The sequence below is a fragment of the Hippopotamus amphibius genome, chromosome 16 (assembly GCF_030028045.1).
Source record: "Hippopotamus amphibius kiboko isolate mHipAmp2 chromosome 16, mHipAmp2.hap2, whole genome shotgun sequence".
NCBI lineage: Eukaryota > Metazoa > Chordata > Mammalia > Artiodactyla > Hippopotamidae > Hippopotamus > Hippopotamus amphibius.
This window is the reverse complement of record NC_080201.1, coordinates 61,270,923-61,297,109: the sequence shown is the minus strand read 5'-3', so window position 1 is coordinate 61,297,109 and position 26,187 is coordinate 61,270,923. Positions and strand designations below refer to the sequence as shown.

General features: G+C 39.4%; 1 pseudogene; it reads left to right on the top strand.

Annotated features, from left to right (window-relative positions):
- The window catches only part of LOC130838158 (zinc finger protein 160-like), a 47,391-nt pseudogene that overhangs the window by 589 nt on the left and 20,615 nt on the right, over positions 1-26,187 (top strand).

Sequence of the window (26,187 nt, the reverse complement as noted above, 5' to 3'; positions counted from 1 at the left end):
TACGACTTTACTCGGAAAGCTGGCGGACTGAGAAGATGGCAGACTAGTGTTTCCGAAAAATCATCTTATGGAGTCTGGATGCCAATTTCTTCTATAGAACCAGGGAGGGAGAGGCTGTGAGAAAGTAAAGTAAAAAGAATAGTGAGGGAGAGGGGACAGGGGAAGTAAAGTAAAAGGGTCATTAGCCTTGCAAAACATCTCCTGGAGTGACCAGCCTTCGTGAGGGCATGCGTTAATTTCTCCTTTCTTGCAGCCGTTCGCAGGTGGGCAGGGCAGATTGCCTGCCTGTGAGCTGAACAGGGGCACTTTAACGTTCACGCGGGGGGGGGGGGGGGGGCAGAGTTCCCTGAGGCAGGCCATCATGTATGATTATAATAATAAAAGCAGCAAAAAGCAAAGGTTGAAGTCAAAGAAACAGATTGAACATGGAGTCTCATTTAGCTCTTTCCTGCTACACTTTCCGTAGTCAGCCCTTCCACTTACCTTGCATAGGGGGAGGTGACCTGGGGCAGGCTTATTACACCCAGTGTTCTGTGGTGTCAAACCACCTCCCTTGAAAAATGCTCCCTTCTTGTAGGCGGGCATCTTATTCAGTTGCCCTCTGTGTGTGCGGTTGGGGAATCAGGGGAAGCCGCGACAGTGCGGCTGAGAGAAAGAGGAAAGAATGTGTGCAAACCGATGGGAACGTAGAGGGTGGCCGAGGGACTTGTAAAGAGACAGTAAAATGAAAGCGATTATGTCTTGAAAGGAGCAGGTGAATAAAACAGAGAAGTAAATAGAAAGCTGGATCTCCAGGGATTGGAGAGCAACATAGAGAGAGGGGCTCTGGAGCAGCGGTAGAGGGTGGCTAACAGTGGTGAGGCCCTTCACACAGAGAGTCCAGGAGAGGATAAAAGGTGAAACAATGTCCTTCAGAGCATCATTGTGCTGGAATGGAAATGGAGGACATGGTGACAAGAAGAGCAGAGGAAGCAAAAAGAGAAGGCTTTTTGCTTTTTCCTCACTTCCTCATGTTCACACGGAGGAGAAATAGAGAAGGGAAGTTGGAGGGGAGCCAGCAGGGACATGGCAGCCACTGTGGCCTTCAAGATGAGCCCCATGGTTGGTGTGTTTACCTGTCCCTTTTGCGCTCAAGGAGTGTGTGGGACTGCTGCAAGTTATGTCTCAGTTCTAGCTGGAGCCCCTTGAATTGGTAGTTGTGGGGTGCATTGCATGGCTTGAGGTGCTGTAGTGTCTTAGCTCAGGTTCCCTGGGACATAGCTGCTGACACTGAGGTTTCCATGCATTTGTTTAATTGGGTATTTCTTGGTCATATGTGAGAAGGAATGAAGGCAGTGGATTTCGTCAGAGAAAAACATTTTCCTCCAATATTAGAAGTGTTGGGTTAACTGAGGCCACAGGGGTCACTGAGTGCAGCAGGATGAGTGACTTGTCCTCCCATGATGGAGCTACAGGGTGCCCCACAGCATCCACTCCACAAGTGACTTCTGCTGGTGTTTTGGAAGGTCAGGAGTCATTGTGCAATTTTTGGAGTAATACAGGGCAAATTTCAGAGATCATTTTGTGGTTTACCTTTGGTAATTTTTTTAGTATTTTGGCTTGCAAATGAAGTAAGTTTTAGATGTACTATGATGAGAGGGTGAGTCAGAAATTATTCGCACTCTGGTTATATTAAAAATTCTGTAAGTTCAACAGGGTGTGGATAACGTGACTCACCCTCGTAGTTACAAACGAGAATTTGGAGTGTTTGGGGGAGATGTTGGGGTATCACTGGGGCATGTGCATCATTGGAAACATCCTTTCTTTTATATGTAGTTTTCGGAGATGACAGTGTCTGATTTGTGTTCACCAGGGTGAATGGAAAAATGGTGTTTTGTTTCTCCTGGTCCCTTGGATGTCTTTGTATGTAGTTTTCCCTCAGATATGATTTATTAGGGTTGGAATGTTTTTTTATATTTTATAGCAGCATTAGTGGATCATTATGGATTTTTTTTCGAGACTGTGTGGGACCCCGTGAGAGTTTTTAAGTTCAGAAGGGAAATTATGAGTACAAAGCTTCAAATGGCAGCTGGTTTTTATGAGGGAGATTGACCTAGGTGTGTGTCTGTGAATAGAACTTGAGAGGGGCCATTAAGTTATTTAATGTGGGGGAAGATTCAGAGGTCCAGCAGCAGCACAGTGATCTGTAGTCCAGAGGCTCATCCTTGGCAAGCTGTAGCTCCTACTTTCTTGCTGCAAGGACAGTGCTGGTTCTACTCTCCTCTCCTCACCTGTCTCAAACACACAGATACACACACACACACACACACACACACACACACGCGCAGCACGTGCACAAAATACAGAGAATATGGAAAGCTTGCGCTTCATTGGTGGGATTTTAAATAATGTAGCTCTTATCGAAGATAATGTACATGATTTATTGAGATTCCTTAATAAATTAAACATGGAACAGGCACACAATCTATGAAATCCACCTCTGGCTAGATATCCAAAGGAAACAAAATCATTATACTGAGGAGAACATTTGCACTCCAATGAGCATTAGTGCATTATTCACAACAGCCAAGATATGGAAAGAAAGAAATGTTTGTTGACAAGTGAATGGATTTAGAAAATTTATTTCAGCCATAAATGATGACATTATTATGACAGAAAAAGACAGACATTTTATGTGGAAACTAGAAATATCAGACTCAGAGAACCATAGAGTATAGAGGTTGCTAGGAAAGGTTGGGTGGTGAGGTAAATGGGGAGCTGTTGGTCAAAGGTTACAAATGTTTGGTTGTAAAATGAATAAGTACAACATGTACGCCTAGTGTCTGTTGTGCTGACTATCGTTAATCATAATGTGTTTTTGTACTTGGAATTTGCTGAGAGAGCATCACTTAAGTGTCCTTTTATTTATTTATTCATTTTTTTGGCCATGCATGGGATCTTAGTTTCCTGACCAGGGATCAAACTCAGGCCCACATCAGAGAAAGTGCCTAGTCTTAACTACTTAAGTCTTCTTACCACACAGAAATAAAATAACTGTGAGTTTTGGACATGTAAATTCCTTTATTTTAATAATTATTACACAGTGTATACATCTGTCAAATAACCTCATCGTATGCCTCATATGTACACCATTGCCATTCATCAGTTACACCTCTGTAAAGCTGGCAGAGGAAAACAAAGGAGGGGGGTTGCTGGGCTTGCCTCCTCTGAGTGATGCTCAATGCAGGCTTCACATTAGATAGATGAGTCATTTTGCATATACATGTGTGCATATACATATACCTTCTGAGGGCTTCCTAGGTGGCGCAGTGGTTAAGAATCCGCCTGCCAACGCAGGGGACACAGGTTCGATCCCTGCTCCAGGAAGATCCCACATGCCACGGAGCAACTAAGCCCGTGTGCCAAAAAAACAAACAAAACATATACCTTCTGACCAGGGATTCCTTTTCATATCAGTGTGGGGCCCAACCTCAATACTATTTAAGGTGCCCCAGGTGATTCCAATCTGGATCCATCATTGAGCATCATGACTGAGTCCTCCCATTCCTGAGGGCTGAGATCTGGGCTGCGGGTGAGGGGCTCTGCTCTGCATGGGGATGGATCGGGGCTGGTCTGTGACCTGAAGGGGATTGTGGGTCTTCAACCAGCTGAGGTTCCCACTGCTGCTGTGTATGTGATGTCTCACCAGGAGATCTGAAGAAGGTTTTGGAAAATGCATGTTTTTGTCACTGTGTAGGAGTTTACTGTCCTGAGTCCCTCCTGTGACACTGGGCAGCAGAGGACTGTCAATTCCACATAGTGAGGTCTTCCCTGTGTGTGTGTATGGTTGTGGCACAGGGAGGGGGCATGTTGATTCTAAGTATTAAACAGCATCTTTCCAACTTTCAAGATTGATTTCTAAAGTCACATGTTGCCTGAGGAAGAAGCGCGGAAGAGGAGGAAGAGGAAAGAAAAGGAGACTGCAATGACTCCTTCTCAGGTAAAGTCATATTGTCAGTTGATTGTTTCATCTGCCCTTCCTGAGATGCCCTTTCTTGGACTCGCTAATCTTGTCTGATTCTGAAGTATTCTGCCTGATGCCTGTACATTCAGACTCACCTGGGGCCTTCCCTCAGGGCCTTTCATCTCCACTTAGATCCCATCTCCCCATGACCCAGTGACCTAGAACTTGTGAAGAGTCTCCACTGGGCATCGTCCTGGGCAGGGCTTCACACCCATGGATTTAGATGGGGTGTCCGTGCTGTTGGGCAGCAGGGTGTGTTGAGGGGCCCAGTCTGGGTGCACTGTCTGCTCTCTGTAAACCAAGATCTAGAAGGTGCACCTGAAAGTCAGTTGTTAATATGCACAATACCTGGTAAAATGTGGAAATCAGACCAATAAGGGGTAATTTGTTCTGACTTACTCAAAGGCAGTTGAAGCTAAGTGAGCAAGTCACTGACTAAACCTTAATGATTGGGAATGGAATGGAAAGATGAGAACTAGACATTAGTGATACAGGGTGTTTTACTCCATCCTTGAATTCAACTATGAAATCAACCTTATCATCACTTTTGTCACCTCCATTCCTCAGAGGTTGTCTTTTCACTCTGTGGATTGTATCCTGTGACACACGGTATTTACCTTTGATGAAGGCTGGGAACCAGCTTTAATTTTTTGCTTGTCGATATCTAGTTTCTCAGCAGCATTTGTTAATGTGACCTTCCTTTCCTGTTTGTGTAGTCTTGACACTCTTTTCTATCCATTTTACATATATTCCAGGGATTGAGTTTTCTAATCTGTTCCATTGACTTATGTATCTGTGTTTATGCCAGGACCACATCATCTTGATTACTTTGTAATATGTTTTGAAATCTAAAAGTCACTGCCTTTGTTGATGGCCATGAACTTCGGGTCCCAGAGCTTCCAGCTTGGTGTACCCCCCGCCAACCGGACAAGTGTGGCTACCTGCTGGATCACTTTGGTGAATATAAAAGCTTTAAAGAGAATTTCTTGAGTGTCTCCAGTACAGTAGCTTTGAAAATACTTTGTGCAGAAATGAATCAAAACAATATATTTAGAGTGCAGGGTGGAGAGGCAACTGATGGTATATGAACCCCTGGAATAAACTGGGATTTGGCGATTTGGTTTTTGTTTTGTTTTGTTTTTGGCCTTACAGTGTGGCATATGACTAGGGATCAAGCTGTGCCCCCTGCAGCAAAAGTGCCGATTTTTTTTTTATATATATAAATTTATTTATTTTTGTCTGCATTGGGTCTTCGTTGCTGCTCACTGGCTTCCCCTAGTTGCGGAGAGGCGGGGCCGCTCTTTGTTGTGGTGCGCGGGCATCTCAGTGCTGTGGCCTCTCCCATTGAGGAGCACAGGCTCTAAGCGAGTGGGCTTCAGTAGTTGCGGCACACAGGCTCAGTAGCACAAGCCCAGCTGCTACACAGCATGTGGGATCCTCCTGGACCAGGGCTTGAACCCGTGTCCCCTGCGTTGGCAGGCGGATTCCAAATCACTGCGCCAACAGGGAAGTCCCTAGAAGTTGTGATTCTTAACCACTGGACCACCAGGGAAGTCCTGGGGTTTGGAGATTTGATAAATGGAAAATCAGGGGACTTTCCTGGTGGTCCAGTGGTTAAGACTCCACGCTTCCAATGCAAGGGGCCTGGTGTTGATACGTGGTCAGGGAACTAGATCCCACATGCCGCAATGAAGATCATGCCTGCGACGGCTAAGACCTGATGCAGCCAAAATATATACGTACATACATACTAAATAAATATATTTTTTTTAAAAAAGAAAAATCAGACAAAAGCTGAACCTGGATGGAAAGAAGACTGCATGACAGTGTGGGGTCATCAGGATGATGTTGGCTCCCTGATGACAAAACCACCCCAAGGGCTTGCTTATAGATACTGTGGCTCCGGAAGGGGCTTTGCAGATGCCCTGGAGATGCTGCTGAAATCAAGATGGACACCCCTCCCTGGTGAATGTGCCTTTTGGCTGGGAATGGCTCATCTTCTAAAGATCCCCAAAGGATTTTGGAAAATCATTGTCCCGTTTAGATTCCCATTTCCCCCCAGGCATGTTAGCTTTTCTCATTAAGTCCGAGTGTGTGATGGGGCTCCCAGGGAGGTAAGGTGCCAGGTGACATCTGCCTAGTGAGTGAAACTTTGGATTCCTGTGTGATACTGGATTCACATCACAAGCTCTATGTGTGTTTTCTGTGCTAACGTTGTAAATGTTCATGGATGACGGTCTGTTAAGTAGACAGTGATTGTCAGAAAAACGTCTCCTAGCAAATGGTCTTGTCTTAATACTCATAAATATATATGCCCTTTATTTCTGTTTTTTGAGGGAGTTGGGGGGCTGTGCTGCACACCACCTGGGGTCTTAGTTCCCCCACCAGGGATTGAACCCATGCCCCCTGTGGTGGAAGCTCGGCTTCCTAACCACGGAGCCGCCATGGAAATCCCTGACCTTTATTTCCTCTTTTCTTTCCCCTTCCCTCCCCTCCCTTTTCTTTTCTTGTTTTTCCTTTTCACAAAAGTAGAGGACAAGCTAGGAAGTGGGAAGCGGCCTGGCTTTTGACCTGACTTCTTGCTTTTTTTCTGGTGATGCCTGAGCACCAGATATCTTTCTAATCAAGGGTCAATTTCTGATTGGTATCAGACTATATTTGTAAAATGTATTTACATTTTATTTAATTTCAAGAACTCATTTGGTGTAACTGAGAAGAAAAATAAAAATAAAAATGATGGCTTCCATCCTCTTTTTCAAAAGTATTTTGGATATTTGAGATCCCTTGAGATTCCCTGTTAATTTTAGCATGATTTTTTTGTAATGATGCAAAAATTGCCCTTGAAATTTTGATAGAGATTGCATTGAATCTGTAGAACACTTTGGGTAATTTGGTCGTTTTAATAATATTAAAGTTGAGATATTCTAGTCTGTCAGTACAGGTATGTTTCTACTTATTTGTATCTCCATGGACTTTTAGAACTTTTAGTCATTTTCAGTGTACAAGTCTTTCACCTCCTATAGGACTATTCTCTAATTTTCTGTTGACTTTTTTCATTGCATATAGAAATGCAACTGATTTTTACATGCTGATTCTTTTTTTCTTTAACTCTTCGAATCTTCCGCTTTGTATGTTTAAAATTAATTAATTAATTAATTAATTTTTGGCTGAGTTGAGTCTTCATTGCTGCATGAGGGCTTTCTGTAGTTACGGTTACTCTTTGTCGTGGTGCACAGGCTTCTCATTGTGGTGACTTCTTTTCTTGTGGAGCACAGGCTCTAACTGCACAGGCTTCAGTAGTTGTGGCACACAGGCTCAGTAGTTGTAGCGCACGGGCTTAGTTGCTATGCGTCATGTGGGATCATCCAGGACCAGGGATTGAATCCATGTCCTCTGCATTGGCAGACGGATTCTTAACCGCTGTGCCACCAGGGAAGTCCCAAATGCTGATTTTTCATGCTGCAAGTTTTCTAAAGTTGTTTTTTGAAGAGTTAGTTTTCTCGTGTAATCTTTTTGGTTTGTATGTATAAAACCTTGTCACCTACAGAATTAGAAAATTGTACTTTTTCAGTTTGGATAACTTTGGGTTTTTGTTTTTTGTCCTATGGTTCTGACTAGGGCATTTAGTATTTTCTTGAACAATAGTGCAGAGTGTACATCTTTCTCTTTTGTTATTGTAAGGATTTAGTAATGTGGACCTCCCCTGTAGTACAGCTTACACTGCCAGTTGTAAAGTTTGGTATTATTTTTTGGTTTTTGTTTCTTTGTTTTTTGGCTGTGCTGTGAGGCACGAGGGATCTTGACCGGGGATCAAACCTGTGCCCCCTGCAGTGGAAGCACAGAGTGTTAACCACTGGACTGCCAGGGAAGTCCCTGGTATGTTGTATTTTTATTTTCTTTCAGATATTTGTAAAATGTTCTTGTGATTTCTTCTTTGACCCATTGCTTCTTTAAGAATGAGCTGTTTAATTTCCACATTTTGGGATTTTGCTGTTCATTTTCCTGATAATTTTTGAGTCACCCTTGTAAAACTAGGGTATTGAAATCTGACACTGGAAATTCCCTGGTGCTCCAGTGGTTAGGACTCTGCGCTGCCACGGCAGGTGGCCCAGGTTCCATCCCAGGCTGGGGAACTGTGATCCCGCAATCCACGCAGCCAAAAAAAAGAAAAAGAAAAGAAAGAAATCCAATACTAATATTGCCCTGCTATCTATTTGCATTTTTATTTCTGTTAAGATCTTCATTTTGGGGGACGCTCTGATTATAGATGTATACATATTTGTATCATTATACTTCTTGGTAAATTTACTCTTTGCTCAGTCATAATGTATTTGGCCTCTTGTATTAGTTTGTGTCCTTAGTTTATTTTGTCTTATATGCTGCAGTCACCCCTGCTCTCTTTAGGACCAAATATCTTTTTCTATACTTTCCCTTTTTCCTGTTCTGTGTTCTTAGATTTGTGAATGTTACCAGTTCCGGCTCTAGGAGGCAGTCTGTGTCTCTTGCTCTGTCTTTTCCTCCTGTTAGTTCCTCTAGTGGTCCCTGCCCGGGCACCCTGTAGAGTGGTGAAAGGCAGGAGCCCTGGCCAGCCCCCTTCACTCCACTGTAATTACAGAGGATGTGCATGAAGTCATTCCTGATCATGATGTGTGGTGAAATGTTCTTGCTTAGTAACAATATATTTTTCCATATTCTTTTTTGTCATGATTTTTAATTCTCTAATAAGTGATGAGCTTTACTATCATGATAATTTTATTCTTAATTTGTGGAAATAATGTATAATAGTAATAACTTTTCTAATTTTGAATCAACATTTCATTAGCAGAGGAAAATCTGTTTGGCTTTTGTTAATGTCTATCTATATAAATTTAAATGGACAAAATTATGTAAATAGTTTTGAATATAGTTATATTATTCGGGCTGGAGTTAAAATATTCTGTTTGGGTTTGTTTGTTTGTTTGTTTTTTCTTTCCATTTCTGTACTTTCTTTTTTTTAGTAGCCTACTATAGAATCACATTGACAATCTGAATGGAGTACAGCTGATACATTTTCATTGTGTGAAGGATCCTGAAACACACATGAATAAAAACAATGATGACAAAATCGTCTGGAAAACTGTCTGGAGGCTACTCTTGTTTCTGTTAATTTAGTATTGATGTGTGTGCATACGTTCACAGATATGCAGTTGCATGGTTCACATAAAAGACATCATGATTTTCAAAGTTTATCTTGCATTTTTTGCAGTTGAAATAGTATGCTTAATGTATTCTCTGGCCTTGAATTTTTTTCTACACTATCATGTAAATGATTTAAAGTGATAAGATTGCTAACATTTTGTGTTCTTGTGTGTGTGTGTGCCTATAAAATGAACTTTCATGCTGATCCATGTTGTTCACCTGCAACTTCTTTCATGTTTTCTCCGGGAATCGTCTGTCAATGCACTTTTCATGCTCTGTGTGTTACTTAACACTTTGATTTTTCAGTTTCAATTCCAGAGCCCAGCCTCAGGGGTTCAGGTGCTGGCCTGTGATTGCTTAGCTTCTAGACCTAAGTGGAGTTGCTCAGAGTGTCTGACACAGTTTTCTCCTCTGCAAGATCAGAACAGATCTTTCTCTAATGAGCTGTGACGCTGATAACAAGTTAACACATGTAACACAGAGTCATGCAGAGCACACAGGAAGTGTTCAGACAGTGTTCGCCTCTGCTGCTCCTGTCATCATCATGGTTGGGGATTTTGAGATTTCCTTCAACCCACTGTGGACTTTGTCATCTCTGAAAACACCACACACGCTCCACCACGTCCAGGTTTAATTACCCCTCAGTGTGTAGAATGTAATATCTAACCCTTCCGGGTAGACAGGCAAATGTTGAATTTTTCTTTGTATCTATATCATGTATTTCTTACAAAAATGCAAAATCTACATCTCTTTGGAGGATAATGTAAATGTCTATAACAAAGCATAAAATATTAAAATTAGACAGAAAAGGATCTCCACATATCTTTCCATAGATCTGTCACAACACATACATCACCCAAATTGATCTTTTTTCCTCTTCTCATTTTGTGTGAAAATAAGAACTCTCCTCATGGCCCCTTGTCGAAACGTGTTTTCATTTCAGGCAAGGTTGACCTTCCAGGATGTGGCCATCGAATTCACTCAGGAGGAATGGGAATACCTGGACCCTGCTCAGAGGGCCTTGTACAAGGACGTGATGGTGGAGACCTACAAGAACCTGGTCTCTGTGGGTGAGGATACCTTCCCTCTAGAAGTTGGGATCTGCCCTTGGGTTCTTTGTCTTTTCCCTTGTTTGCCTTTTGGGATCGCCTGTCTTGCTTAACTGAGCTCAAAGCCAGGTGACTGAGGTATGAAAAGCTTTGTGATGTAGCATCAGGAGTTTAAACATGCCCTTTCTTCAGATGATCTGCCCACTTCACAATACACCAGGAATTTTTTTCAGTGTTTAAGTATGTCTGACTCCTAGCCGGAAACTTAGAAAATGTTATTTCTCTCCTCATGTTCTTCCCCGGTGCTTCTGGTTCAGCACTTCTTGGAAGAGAGCTGGATAGCTGCATATTGCATTGCTCCCTCTGCAATGAAAAGGAGGCAAGCGGTGGATGGGTTTGTGAAACATTTTTCCAGACCTGCCTTTAATGTCCTCACTCTGCTGTGATCAGAGAGCTGGGATTCTGGAAAAGCCACAGCAGTTGACATTCCTTTCCTCTGATAAGCAGGAATTTCTATTTTTGATCTGAATGTTAGTTACATATTTGAGCAAGAGGAAGTGCTCTGGACTGTGAAGAGTGACATGAACATAGCAAAAAACCAAACGGGTGAAACGTGTCAAAGGGGGAACACTGGTCACAGGGCAGAAGGGCAGATAGGAAATGGCAGCATTAGTAGTGTTTGGGAACGTCTGCCAAGTGGGAGTGTTCTTTCAGAAAACGGAGGCTTTTTTGCGGTGAACTCTGAGGGGAAGTTTTTCTACTCCCTTCAACATGTAAGATGTATTATTCCACCCTCTAGAGGTGCAGGAGCTCCACCAGAGACAAAGGCGACGTCTCTATCATGCTCTGCACTCATCTGGCTCCTGTGAACTCCTTGTTGCTTGGTTTTGAGGAGCAGGAAGAGGGTTCTTTTAAAGGAGTCTCTTGCCCCCTTATCTCTCCTTTTGGATGTGACTCCCTTGGCTGCACAGTTCTCAGTCTGTATAAACCAAGACCTTTTTGGTCTACTGATTTGTATTTTCTCTTTCCCTGATTTGAAATGTAATTACTATATACCCTTGTATTAGTTGAAAGTATATAGTGTAATGATTTGATACACAGTTAGATTGCCCAGTAATTACCTTGGTAGGTTACTTTTTACATTCATCTGTGATCATAATTACAGTTTTTTTGTGTGTGATGGGATCTTTTGAGGACTAACAGGTTACTACCTTTCAAGCATGTAATATAGTGTTGATAACTATAATTACCATGCTGTAGATTAGATTTGTAGAACTCTTCCAACTTAGAACTGTAAATTTCCTCCTTTCATTACTATCTGTCTACTGTACTAACCCCCAGAGTTTGGTAACCACTGTTCTACTCTACCTTGCTCTTAGTTTGCATCTTTTTTAAAAAATATATTTTATGCATAAGTGGGATCATTCCCTATTATCCTGTCTATGAATTATTTTATTGAGCATATACCCTTGTTGTCCATCTGTGTTGTTAAAGATACGAGGATATTTTTCTTCTTTGTGGGTAGATGATATTACATACTGTGTATCTCCCAGAATTACATCTCCTGGAATGTTAGGTATGTTCTTTGTGAGTATATGCACGGAAATGGGATTTATGGAGTTTTCAATTTGATACCCTACCTAGCAGATACTGCTTTGTTTCTACCATATCCCATTCTCTGCCTTTTAAAATCTTTTTCGTTTTGGCAGCATACCCATTGTATTATTTCCACACAATGGAACCGTATTCTGTTACTTGCTAAGGCAATTCTTTTCTTTTAACTGCACTATTTTTAGGTGCCTTCTACAGGTTCATTCACGCATATATGCAATCACAAGCAGTGATACCGCATGCTTATTATTCCCTGTGCTCCACTGAGGCCCCTTATCAGTCCTGGTCTTTCTTCACATGGTCCCTTGATGCAGTTAGAAATGCTGTCATTTGCTCACATATTTAAGTTATTCTCCTGATCTCTCCAGTTGCTATAGCAGTTCTTCACCCATCACTCCACATTCCTCGTTACCCATGCTGAGAAAATGATCCCCTTTCATCCATCGAACAACTTTCTCAGGACACGAACTAAATCATTATGTGTAGCCATGATGACTCAGAAACCATTTGCAGGGACTTTCCTGCTGGCCCAGTGGTTAATACTCTGTGTTTGCACTTCAGGGTCATGGGTTTGGTCCCTGGTCAGGGAACTGGGATATCACATGTTGTATTCTGCAGCCAAAAGAAAAAAAAGGTCCTTTGTTTTTTTAAAAAAGAAACAAACTAAAGCAGAAAGAAAGAAATCATTTGCAAGAGGGATTCCTGACTAACAGTATTACTTACACAGCTCAGTTCTTGCATCTCCCTGGAGGTTTCCTTTCTTAGGTTCTGGTATATGTACGGTTACTCTCTTTTTTTTTTAAAGCTCTTTATTGTAATGTAGTTACTCTGTTTTATTTTATTTATTTGGCACACGGGCTTAGTTGCTCCGTGGCATGTGGGATCTTCCTGGAGCTGGGATCGAACCCGTGACCTCTGCATTGTCAGGAGGATTCTTAACCACTGTGCCACCTAGGAAGCCCTGTAATATAGTTACTCTGATATGAGCTTTGTTTTCTTGGTGGACAAATACCCTTTCTTGAGAGCTAATATAGTTTTCTCCACTTTTCATGTTTTTGTCATACTATATTTGAAAGAAACCAACTGTAAACTTAATTTGAATTAAATATAATCACTGTTTCTTTAGTAAAGAATTTTATTCTTTAGTGTTCCTTAAAATTTTAAAATCATGGCTTGAGAAGTTTCATAACGGTGTTTGGTAAAAGTCTTACTTTGTGTAATATCATATATTCAAAATGGAACATTTATCCATGCAGTGTAATGAATAGTATATCTCTGATTCTTTATATCTTGTAGATATCTCTCATATACACATGATCAAGAAATTACCACTACAATCAAATACTGATAGAGGAGGACTATTCCAACCAGTAATGTTGGGAAGACATGAAATCCAGGAAATCAAAGATTTTTGCCTTCAAGAATTTCAGGACAATGTCGTTGACCTTGGGCGTCAGTGGAGAGATGATGAAAGAAATTACAAAAATATCCCTGCATCCCCTAATGAAGATGTCATTGATAGACAATGTCGCATTGTTGGAAGGGTTGCGGGAAACAAGCATGTTGGAAATAGGCTTGTGTTAAGCTTTCAGGATGAACTCCATGTGTTTAAAAGTGAACAGAAAGTTGAAGAGTGTAATCAAGCTGGTAAGAGTAACAACAGTAGTGCCTCATTTTCACTGTATCAAGGAATTTCTCCTCCTGTCCCAACCAGCATTTCTAATATCCATGGGAGTGATTTTGTGCACCCTTCAATACTGACACAAGACCAGAAAGCACAGAGGGAAAGACCTTACAAATGTAATCAGTGTGAGGAAACCTTTCATGCAGGGTCATACCTCTGTAGGCATCAGAAAATTCATACAGAAGAGAAATTGCTTAAGTGTGATGTATGTGGGAAGGTATTTAGTCGAAGTTCAAGCCTTGTAATTCATCAAAGAATTCATGCTGGAGAGAAACCTTATAAATGTAACGATTATGGCAAGGTGTTTAGGCAAAAAGGATACCTTACAATTCATCAGCGAAGTCATAGTGGAGAGAAGAAACCTTACAAATGTAGTGAGTGTGGCAGGGTCTTTAGCCAGAAAGGATACCTTACAGTTCATCAGCAAATTCATAGTGGAGAAAAACCTTATGAGTGTAATGAGTGTGGCAAGGTCTTTAGGCAAAAAGCATACCTTACAACTCATCAGCGAATTCATACTGGCGAGAAGCCTTACAAATGTAATGAGTGTGGCAAGGTCTTTAGTCAAAAAGGAGTACTTATAACTCATCAGCGAATTCATACTGGAGAGAAACCTTACAAATGTAATGACTGTGGTAAAACCTTTAATCAGAGTTCAGCCCTCATTCGACATCAGATAGTCCACACAGGAGAGAAATTACCTAAATGTCACGTATGTAGCAAAATCTTCAGTCAAAATTCAGACCTTGCAGATCATCAGGGAGTTGTTACGGACGAGAAACCTTACAAATGTAATGCATGTGCCAAGGGGTTTCATCTGAAAGGAGAGCTTTCAGTTCATCAGAGAATCCATACTGGAGAGAAACCTTATAAATGTAATGAGTGTGACAAAATGTTTCTTCTTGGCTCACACCTCAGTAGACATGAGATGACCCACACACAAGGGAAATTATATAAATGTGGTGTATGTGGTGAAGTCTGCGGTCAAAATAAATACCTTAAAGAGCATCAGAGAAATCACACTGGAGATAAAACTTTCACATGTAATTTGTGTGGGAAAAGCTTTCTTGGTGTCTCACATTTCAGTGGACATAAGATGATCCACAGAAGAGCTAAAGCATACAAATGTGACGTATGTGCCAAAGCCTTTAATCGAAAGTCAGTCCTTATCATTCACCAGAGAATTCATACTGGCGAGAAACCTTACAAATGTAATGAGTGTGGCAAAGTCTTTAGTCGAAAAGGAACTCTTGCAACTCATCAGCGAATTCATACTGGAGAGAAACCTTTCAAATGTAAAGAGTGTGGCAAAGTCTTCAGCGTGCTTTCAAGTCTAACTTACCATCAGGTAATCCATGATCTTGAGAGAGTTTAACAGTGTAGTAAAGTGTCAAGGCTTTTAACAGGTGTCCACATCTTAGACTTTATGTTAGAATACTTATTGTGTAAGGAAACCAGACAAATGTAATTATTGTGACCAGGCCTTTAGACAAGGGATTTATTCATCAAGGAATTCATTCTGGAGATCACCTCACCAATGTTATGAATGGAAAAATCTTTCCTTGGGGCTAACATCTCACCAGTCTTCAGATAATCCATACTGGATTATTATGAAATGATTGCACCTCCATTTGCGTCTTTGCCACTGTACCCCAGAGAAATCCCTGTTTCAGGTGGGAGCACTTCCGCCACTTCTCATACACACTCTGCCTCTTAGTCTCAAACCGCAGAATACTCTGATTCCTTCCTGCTGCCAGGACTGTGGGCTTATTGTTTTCTACCACTGTCTGGGGGAGAAGGTGACAGCCAGGCTCTGCGATGTGTTTGTGAGCCTGACATACCATCTCGTAGAACTACAACACCACTTCAACTGTAAGGCAAGGGGAGTGCACACTTGTGACATGAGAATGTTTCTGCAAAACGTTGTTCCCAGTTGCCAATTCCCTCAAACAACTACAGGTTCCTAATGAACATCACAAAGGTGTAGTAGAGACAGTTCCTGTTCCTTGACCCCGTTTTGTTAGATTAACACATTATTCTTTTACTTTCCTGATGAATCACCAATATGATACTACATTTTAAAGTTCAATTTCCATTTGTAAATTTCTAGTATATAGAATTGCGACTTTTTGCACATTCTACTTGTGTCTTGACATCTTGTAAATTATTCTTTTTCTAGAAATGTTTGTAAGTTTTCTTTTTCTACATACACCATATCATTAAATTTACTATTTCTACTGTAACAAATTATGACAAACTAAGTGCCTTAAATAAATTTATTCACTTCTTTTTCCATTGAGTATTGTAAATGGATTCAAAGCCCTGTGCTCTGTTGGGTATTCCAGGTCACAGTTTGTTTTCTTTCATTTCCTTAATTCCAAACACCACTGTCATCCTTTGCCTCATGGTCTCCATGTGGATTTCATGACATGCTCTTTTAATTAATCAATGCTTTTGTTCAGATATTCTCTCATCATTTGGGCATCTCCTGAACACATTGTTTAAATTAGGGCACCATCTCACTCTATCAGTGTATTAATACATATACGTCTTCATCTTACCACAGTCATGTCTTATTTCATAATTGCTGACGTTCCCTTATAGGATAGCTCCTGAAGGCACGGTATTATTTCTTGCTACATAGTCAGTGATTGGAATCAGTCCCCACTGGCAGAATGAGTGAGTGTAATTTATCAGTGCAAAGACAGTTGGTGTAATGAATAGGATTACAGATGAGTAGGTCAGGTGGTCAAAAACGTGTAATTATATAAGGCTGCATCAAATTATCCACACTCCGATTAAATTAAAATTTCTATAAGATCTACAGCCAAAGTGTGGATTATTTTTGACTCACCCTCCTATTTATGGACCAGAATTTATTTGTCCTGTATTTTACAGGCTAATGTTCTGAAAATCTGTCATAAATTCTCACACCATAATTTGTTCACACATTGTGAATTTTCTGTAACACGTGCTAAGAAATCTAACACATCAGGGATGACTTCGCGAAGTGTTTTTAAGCCACAGCATTTTAAATTCAAGATTCTTTTTGAACTGCTCCCATTTTACTCCCATCACTAAATAACAATCTTGTTTCTCAGATCGGATCGTTTTTATTTGTGATAGCCCGCCTGCAAAACAGTAACTGCAAGTAGGTTTATGAGTCTCACCTAACAGGAAGTCCAGAGGGTGCTGTGTTGGCTGTGATGGGTCTCTGCCCTTCTTCCTCCATGAGCATATAGTCGTCCGTGTCTTTCTAGCAGCCTGGCTATTGGATGACTAAGGAGATTGATAGTTGTGATGTAAAATTTTTTTCCATTTCTTGTCTCCTTTTCATATAAATATTAATTCGAGACTTTTAAAAAATAAATTAGCCTTTTGTGTTCAATGTTCACATTGATTTTAATAAGAAATGTGAATTTTCAAGTTTCATATTTCTACCTTAAGAACAGAGAAAGGGAAAGGATGTTGGGGCCAGATTATATCTATGGACTTTGTTCTTATTCCTCATTCCAGGTAACACCTGGTCACTCTGCCCAGTCCATGTGTCAGGCAAAAATTATTAAGCCTGTAGTGTTTTCTACCTCACAGATTTATTTCCTTGTTGCTGTGATTCTAAACACTGAAATAATTCTTCAATTTTAATATATTCTGGTATCATGGTAAGAAATAAATCCCCTATTTTTTTTTTGGCCCTGCTATATGCCTTGTGGGATCTTAGTTCTCTGACCAGGGGTCAAACCCAAGGCCCATAGCAGTGAAAGTGCTGAGTCCTGTGTTTGTTTGATTGTGTCTGTGTTGGTTCTTTGTTGCTGAGTGCAGGCTTTCTCTAGTTGTGGCAGGTAGAAGCTACTGTTCAATCCAGTGTGTGGGCTTCTCGGTGCTGTGGCTTCTCTTATTGTGGAGGGTGGTATCTAGGCATGCAGGCTTCAGTAGCTGTGGTTCTTGGGCTCTAGGGTGCACAGGCTCAGTAGTTGGGCACAGGCTTAGTTGCTCTGTGGCATGTGGGAATTCCCCCGGAAATATCCATTTTGCGATGTTTTCAGTTTATGCCATCCTACGTGAAAGTGAGAGGTATACCAAAGGCTTGTAGTTCAGAAATATTCTAATGTACCCTCCAAATATATTTTGCTATTCGACCCTATGTTGATAATAATATAACTTATATCATTACTCAGGGAAACTACATCAAATATTTTCCATGAAGCACTGGAAACTTAACTAGGATTTTCTTGCCACTATACATAAAATAGATAAGAAAGAAGGGTTTACTGTAATAGCACAGTAATAACTTAAAATGCAAAATGATATATATGTCTCTGAACTGTTTTTCGGTACACTTGAAAATAATATTGTAAATCAACTATCCTTCAGTAACAACAACGATAAAGGATTTCCTTGACAGTACAGAATATATTCAGTTGAGGGTAAGCGCATACAGTGTTGTTTTCAAGTTTTGTTTGGAAAGATACAAAATAATAGTTTCATTATCATTTTCAATTTTTTATTGTTCACAATAAAATATTATTGTCTTAAAAGTCAAAATTATAAGAAACATGTACTACAAGTATCCACGTTACAATATTCACTCAAACAATTTTCTCAGTAAGATACCTTTCATATGATTTTCTAGTGTATTTTTTAAAACAAAAAATGCTATGTATAATATTTTACTCTGTTCTTTATGTAAAGTGGAGACCATTACAATATAAGACCTTGTCAAGCATAACCAGGTGTTCCCCTAATTTCTCAGCCCCCTTGTATCAAGGCATGGCCGAGAAAACAGTTTTGTCATATAAGGTGTGAGTGCAAATAATGCGGTACTCCTCTTAATGACCAAATCCATCTTTCTTATAAATTACAATATCAGTCCCAGAGATGCCACTGTTACAAATGCACCCACAATATTTGAAAACATGTATCCAGAGGAGCATCTCATCCAGGCCTCAATGTGCACTCGACCTCAGAATGTACATCTTTGAGAGAAACCAAACATAGCAACAACATGTGTACTAAGGCTTGTACCTCAAGATCAAAACTGTGGCACACAGGATTTATGTTGGGAATCAATCATTCAAGTGTAATGAATGTTGTAAAGTGTTTCATCAAATATCCACACTTTTGGTATAATGAGGGAATTCTTACCGGTCAGAAAGTATACAGGTAATATTGAATCGCTGTATACCTGAAACTAATGTTATATGTCAATTATATGTCAATAAAAAAAAGTGATAGTCACACCGAAAAAAGAAAGAAAAGAAAGGGGCTACCTAGGTGGTGCAGTTGTTAAGAGTCCGCCTGCCAAGGCAGGGCACACCGTTTCGATCCCTGCTCCGGGAAGAGCCCACATGCCATGGAGCAACTAAGCCCGTGTGCCACAACTGTTAAAAAAAAAAGAAAGTATACAGGTATACTAAACATGAAAACCCTTTTAAGAAATAGTCCATCCTCGGGGTTACTATGGAATTCATATTTGTGAGAATTGTCACAAATGTAATGAAGTTGGTGAATTTTTTGAGCAGTTCTTCAGTAGACCACACCTCAGATAATTCATACTAGAAATGAATAAGCCTTTAGATGTCTGAGATTCACCGGAGATATGACATACATCACAATAATTACAAACCACAGCATGTTAAAATTTATGACATGATATGTGTGTGAGAGGAGGAAGGAGATTTGTGGAAATGCCCATTATCTGCAGTGTATAAATAATTACTTGACTTTTCTTGAAAAGGGTTATTTACTATTTATGCCTTTCAACCTGAAGGTGAAAGTCTGTTGATCTTATGCCTTCATTACAATCCTTTGATTCTGGTCTTTGAGAAGGAATAACATAAAGCAGCCGACTTCATTAGGTGTGGTTCCTTCACACCCTTGTTCCCTGTAAAAACAAAGGCTCTGAAGTACAAAAATTCAACAGTGTGTGAATGCACGGCAGGGGGCAGCAGAGAACAGTGTAAAACTGGGACATGACTCATCATGCCTGTTATGTTCAGGTAGCCCTTCTGTGGATAGGCCATTGTGGGTTATAGGACAGAATGCTCTACCAACTCACCAAGAGTAAAGCAGGCAGGACATTAAGGCTCTGGGGTTGTTGTGGCAGGAGAGTGACAGGTTACTAGGCACTGATTATCAGATAGAAATAATGCAAGGGAAAAGTTGGTCACTTTCTCCACTGGATGGCAATAACAGTCGTGTATATCTATGTTTAAAGGAAAATTAGTATTATTCTTTAAAGTTGAAGAGAAAGCAGTTATGTTCAGAGAAAAATTAATCAAAATACTGAAAATAGTGTGTGTGTGATTCACATTTAACTGCTGCCAAGACCTTTGGCTACTGTTTTATTCTGAATATATCATAGGTCTCCTGTTTTAATGAATAAAATTACATTGAATGTATAACAGATATATATACTACAAGTATCCACATTAGAATCTTCATTCTGAAGTGTATTCTCTTTTTTCAGTAAGATACTTTTCATCTGACTTTCAGGTTTTTGTTTTTGTTTTTTACAACAAAATTTTAGTAGATGGTATATGTAAGATTTTACCCTTTGTTCTTTTATGTGTAATAGAGATCATTTCAGTATGACGTTCCGCACTCTTTTAATACCTTTCTATGCATAGCCATGTGTTCCCCTAATTCCTCAGCCCTCTTGCATCAAGGCCAGTCCATGAGACTACTTTTTCCCAATTGGTTGTACTTGGAAGTTGTGCATTACTCATCTGAATGAAGAAATCATTATTTCCTAAACATCAGGATATCACACTTTTGCAAATATACCCAAGAGATTTAGTTTGCCACATGGAGGGGGCAGGTAAGGGAGGGGTCGATTGGGATTTGGGATGAGCAGATGCAAACTATTATATATAAAATGTATAAACATCAAGGTCCTACTGTATATGACGGGGAACGGTATTCAATATCTTGTAATAATACATTATGGAAAAGACTATGAAAAAACTAGAAGCTTCTCCAGTAAAAATTTGGTCCCTTGTGGTTTGAACGTTAGGGAGGAATAGGCTGCCCCGTGAGATTATTCTAAATTAGTCTTTCTCTCTGACTTAATTTTCTGATTAAATACCTTCAGTGTCCACTCAGGGTGGTACAAAGAGACTGATTTCCTCCTTTTTCATGAGTGAATAATATTACATTGTGTATAGCTACCAGACTTTTTTTTTGCCCATTAGTCTGTTGGACACTTAGGTTGTTTTCAAGCCTTAGCTATTGTAATTACTGCTGTAATGAACGTGAAAGTGCAGGAACCAGCACTTGACATGTTGGAAAATCCTTAGCCTGTTCAGATTGCAAAAGATGCTAAAATAAAGAGACCTTTCTTAAGAAATGGTGCTCTGGAGAGAAAATTTTGATTGGGTCACTGAGTATACTTTCACTAATAACTCAGAAAAGAAAATCAGTAAGAGTATGCTGGCACTTAACAGATTAAGCACTGCAATTCACAGATCCCCTCAGCAAGCTAAGCAGAAGCCAGGGATAGAGGTGGGAATAGCCAGAGAAGCTCTGCGGAGGAGGAGCCTCTTGCCTACTGAAGTGAATCCCAAGACATACATGAGCTACCTATGAAGTTCTGAGCAATGTTAGCAGTCAGAACACTGCCAGCTTGGACTGACAGGGACAGAGAGCATAAAAGACGTCTGTCTTTTTATTATCATTAATAATAATAGAGTGCAATTTGTTCTAACACGTAGTTTATTCATTGACATCTCTTCGGATCCAGATTATTTATTTATTTATTTATTTATTGGCTGTGTTGGGTCTTCGTTGCTGTGTGTGGGCTTTCTCTAGTTGAGAGTGGGGCTACTCTTTGATGCGGTGCTCAGGCAGGTTTCTCATTGCAGTGGCTTCTCTTGTTGTGGAACACGGACTCTAGGCACGTGGGCTTCAGTAGTTGCAGCACGTGGGCTCAGTAGTTGTGGCACATGGACTTAGTTGCTCTGTGGCATGTGGGATCGTCCCGGACCAGGAATCGAACTGGAGTCCCCTGCATTGGCAGGCAGATTCTTACCCACTGTGCCACCAGGGAAGTCCCGTGAATGTAGTTCCTCATGTTCTTTTTCTTGCCTCAATAAATCTAACATAGTGCACCTTGATTTAAATGAAGGAAAAATAGGAATACAGAAGCATATCAAAATATTACAAAAAGTAAAACATCATCCAGTTTCACTTTTGTCCTTGAACAGCTCAGTACAATAACTTGAAAATAACCATGTTCTTGAGTATTCTCTCAGCACTAAACAATATACAATGGGAAGATTTTTGTTTGATAGATAAACTAGAAATTTTATATATCACCCCCAAAACATTTTCTTTGTTGCTAGTTTGCAGTTGTGGCTATCCACTGGAATAGGGTGGAATTCCCCCCAAAGGCTACTTTGGTCATTTAGAATGATATTAAAGTTGCAGTGTTATGAGAATGTTTGTTATGTAATTCAGCTTTCTGGGTGGGGGACAGGGAAGAATACCAGGGTGTTCAAAGAATGGTTTGAGGTCACAAGGAATGATGACTGGCTTGATGTGTTAGGTGATTACTGGATCAGGCTTAGGGGAGGATACCCACTTATGGTTTGAACTTCCAGTTGGTATCAAAGAAGGAAGCCCTTAGACTTTATCTGCTTCAGCCCATAGGCTAAATAAGGAGAGGTTATGGTGAAGCTTAATAATTGTCAGTAGTCAAACATCAAAAAATGGTGTCAGATTCTAATAAAACACTGAATGTTTCCTCTTGAAAATCCTTTTTTTTCTTGGTTAGGAAAGACCACACCTTTCTTCCATGATATTAATATATTTCCTTTTTTTTCCTGTGTCACCTGTACATCATGTACATTGCATTGTTCAATTTGGTTTTTATGGGTTTTTTTTTTTGTTTTTGTTTTGTTTTTGTTTCTCCCACTGGGCTGCCAAAAAAAGGATGTGAACAGATGAATGGATATGTATGGTACACATATACAATGGAATACTACTCAGCCATGAAAGAACGAAATAATGCCATTTGCGGGAACATGGGTGGAACTAGACATTATTATGCTAAATAAAGTAAGTCAAAGAGAAAGATGCATACCATATGATATCACTTACATATGGAATTAGAAATATGACACAGGGAATTCCCTGGTGGTCCATTGGTTAGGATTTGTTGGAGGCCTGGGTTTGATCCCTGGTCCCGGAGCTAAGATCCCGCAAACCAAACAGCATGGTCAAACATGTAAAAAAATAAAATAAAATATGACACAAATGAACCTATCTATGAACCAGAAACAGACTCACAGGAATAAAGAATAGACTAGGGCAAGGAGGGATAGGGGAGGGATGGACTGGGAGTTTGGGGTTACTAGATGCAAACTATTACATATAGAATCCGTGGACAATGAGATCCTACTGTAGAGCTCAGGGAACTGTATTCAATGTCCTGCGTTAAAGTGTAATGGAAAAGAATATAAAAAGGAATGTAGGGAGTTCTGTGGTGGTCTAGTGGTTAGGATTCGGGGCTTTCACTACTGTAGCCTGGTTGAAAGCCTGGTCAGGGAAGTGAGGTCCCAACAAGCTGTGCAGTGTTGCCAAAAAAAAAAAAAAAAAGATTTGGTTTTTGAAAATGCTGTAAAAATACTCTAGATAAATTATCTAAGATATCTTTATACTAGTGTACTAAAAATTGGAAGTGCTTAGTTGATAATATAAGTAAACAATTTACTAGAGAAGTTATCCAAAGACTATTAAAACTTTGATTTCAAATTTCAGAATTAAGCAGTATGTTCCATCGTTAATTTCCCAGTGTAGTAAAATGTTTTTTATACTCTTTTTGTTATAGAATTATTATTTCCTTCCTTGCATATTTCCCTTGTTTTGCAGCAAGGGTTATGTAAATCAGTGGGTTGTTTTGGGACTTCTGTGATGTGATAATGTATATATGCAATGACACAAAGTAGGTGCAGTATAAACATAACGAAAGAGTTATTTGGGGGCTTTAGTTCAGTGAATGAACTTACTGGCAAAATGGTGCCATGAAATCTTTTTTTCTGGGAATTGGCTATGGTCGAGTGCTGGAAAAGCAAGTGTGTGGAGTTGAACACACATGCAGTGAAGAGAATGAAAACGTCATGCTACATAAGAAAGACCCCAAAGAATCTCAGTATAGTTTGTGACAAGGAGATAATCCCTATTGCCAAATTCCTGGAAGTCATTCTGTCCTTTCCCAGTGATGTATTCGCATTCAGTGCCAGAGGATCTTATAGAGAAAAGATCTGTTCTCCATTGAGCATGACAACTGACACCCAATATCCTCCACTTAGAATTCCTTCCCATCCCCAAAGGATATATTTTTCTTTCTTAAGTTATATTGATTTCTATTTATATTATCTTTAATATCATACTTTTAGTAATGAGTCACTGTCAGTAATGCTTTATGCATAATAAGTTATTGGATTTTCATCTCTGAAAAAAGTACTGTTGTTTATTCTTATTTGATGATTGAAGGAACTTGGCACGTCGATAGATTTAAAGGCTCATTTTGTTCCCGTCCCAGCAAGTGGGTAAATCAGCAATCGAATCCACATTGACTGGCTTCAAAGGCAAATTTCTTAACCATTTTGCTACTCTAACAAGCCAAGTGATTTAAATCTTTTAAGCACTCAACATCTGTCGTTAATTATACAAGTATCATTTGCCATTTTTAAATCAACTATCTTCACATATAATTATGGTTATTGTAACTTCTTATTACGTCAATCCAATTATACCACTTTTATTGCAGTTTGGTTTACTGTGCTTCAAGATACTGTATTTTTTACAAATTTAAGTTTTGTGGCAATTTTGCATGGAGGAAGTCTTTGCGCCATTTTTCCAACAGCGTTTGGCCACTTTGTGTCTCTGTGTGACATTCTGGCAATTATCCCAACATTTTAAATGTTTTCATTATAATTAAATTTGTTATAGTGTCTGTGTTAAAAAGTAAATCTGCAAAAAAAACAAAAACAAAAAAAGAGTAAAGCTGCACAGTTCACACCCGTGTTGTTAAAGGTTAATTGCAGTTGTGTGGGGTTTTTGCTGTTTTCATCATTCTGTTCCCTTGGTATATGGGTCAAATCTCACACAATCTTGCTTACTATTACTCTATTAGAAATCTTGAGATCATATGGAGTGATTCTGACCACTTCAGTATTTTTGTGATATTTTGCCTCTTCTAGTTCTTTTGCCTTTACATATTAATTTTAGAATAATATTGGTTGTTCTATAAAAATCTACCTTGGAAATGCATTAAACTGTATGACAGTTTTGGGTGATATGAGATGACTTCTCTGTTGTCTTCCAGTCAATGAATATGCTATGTCTCTCTAAGATAATGTAAATAAAAGGTCAGTGATTTCTTTCATTACTGTTTCGTAGTTTTCAGCATACAAATCAATGTTTTATTAGATTTACACATTTTTCTTCTACTTTTTCCTTTTTGAATCTTCAAACACATATTTTTAATTTCAATGTCCATGTATAAATTGTTAGTGTATACAATTATAATAGATTTTTGTATGTTCCTATATTATAACACCTTGTAAGTTTCTGTGGAGTCTTTTGACTTTCTACATATATGATTTCAATAAATTTCATGTCTTATTTAATTGTTTAACATATTTAATTATTGCTGACTTTCCTTCATAGAATACAAGCTATTTGAAAGCAGAGTATTGACTTTATTTCCTGGTGGATTATCAGTGATGGAATCATTCATGACTGACAGTATGGTCGAATTCACTTTGTCAGTGTAAACATGGTTGCTGCAATGCATACACTCATTGATCAGTAGATTTAATGGTCATAGAAATAATGTAATTATATTTGTGGTACTGGATTTCTTACTCCTGTAACCTTCCAACCTAACATTCTGAACATTTGACACACATTCTCATGCTGCATTTTGTTAACATGTTGTGAATTTTAGGTACCATGTACTAAATGGGTCTAACTCAATTAAGTGGTATTTTCATGAAGTTTTTTTAAGCCAGAAAATTTTAAATTCAAGATTTTTTCTGAAGGATTCTTTCATTCTATACTCATCCCAAAGTAATAATTCTATTTATCAGGAATACCTGGAGAATGGTGACTGAAAGAAGTTGGAGGTTTATCATTCTCACAGATGAGGAAGTTCAAAGGGTGAAGTGTGTGATGTGATGGGTCCTCTGCCCCTTGCATATCCATGACCACTTAGTCTTTACTTTCCTCGTAGCAAAATGGCTGCTGGATGACTAAGAATGGTGACGGGTGAGAGCAAAAGCCTTTTCATTTTTAGATTTTTGTCTCGTTTTCAGCGAAACATTAGTCTCACATGTTTTCCCAAATATTAGCTACTCATTAAGTAGCCATCATAGTTTTAATAAGAAATGTGAGTGTTTGAATTTCATATTTCCACCAAAAGAACAGAGAGAAGAAAAGGGTAAAGATGTTAGTGACATGGTATGTCAATGGAGTTTGTTCTTTATCCTGAAAGTATGAGATGATAGATGCTTACTAAACTTATTGTGGTAATTATTTCAATATATATATCACAACTTTATGCTGTACAACTTAAACTCACACAGTGATTGATATAAGTCAAGTACATCTCAATAAAATGGTGGGGGGGAGTGGAACGCGATATTAAAAGGCAAATA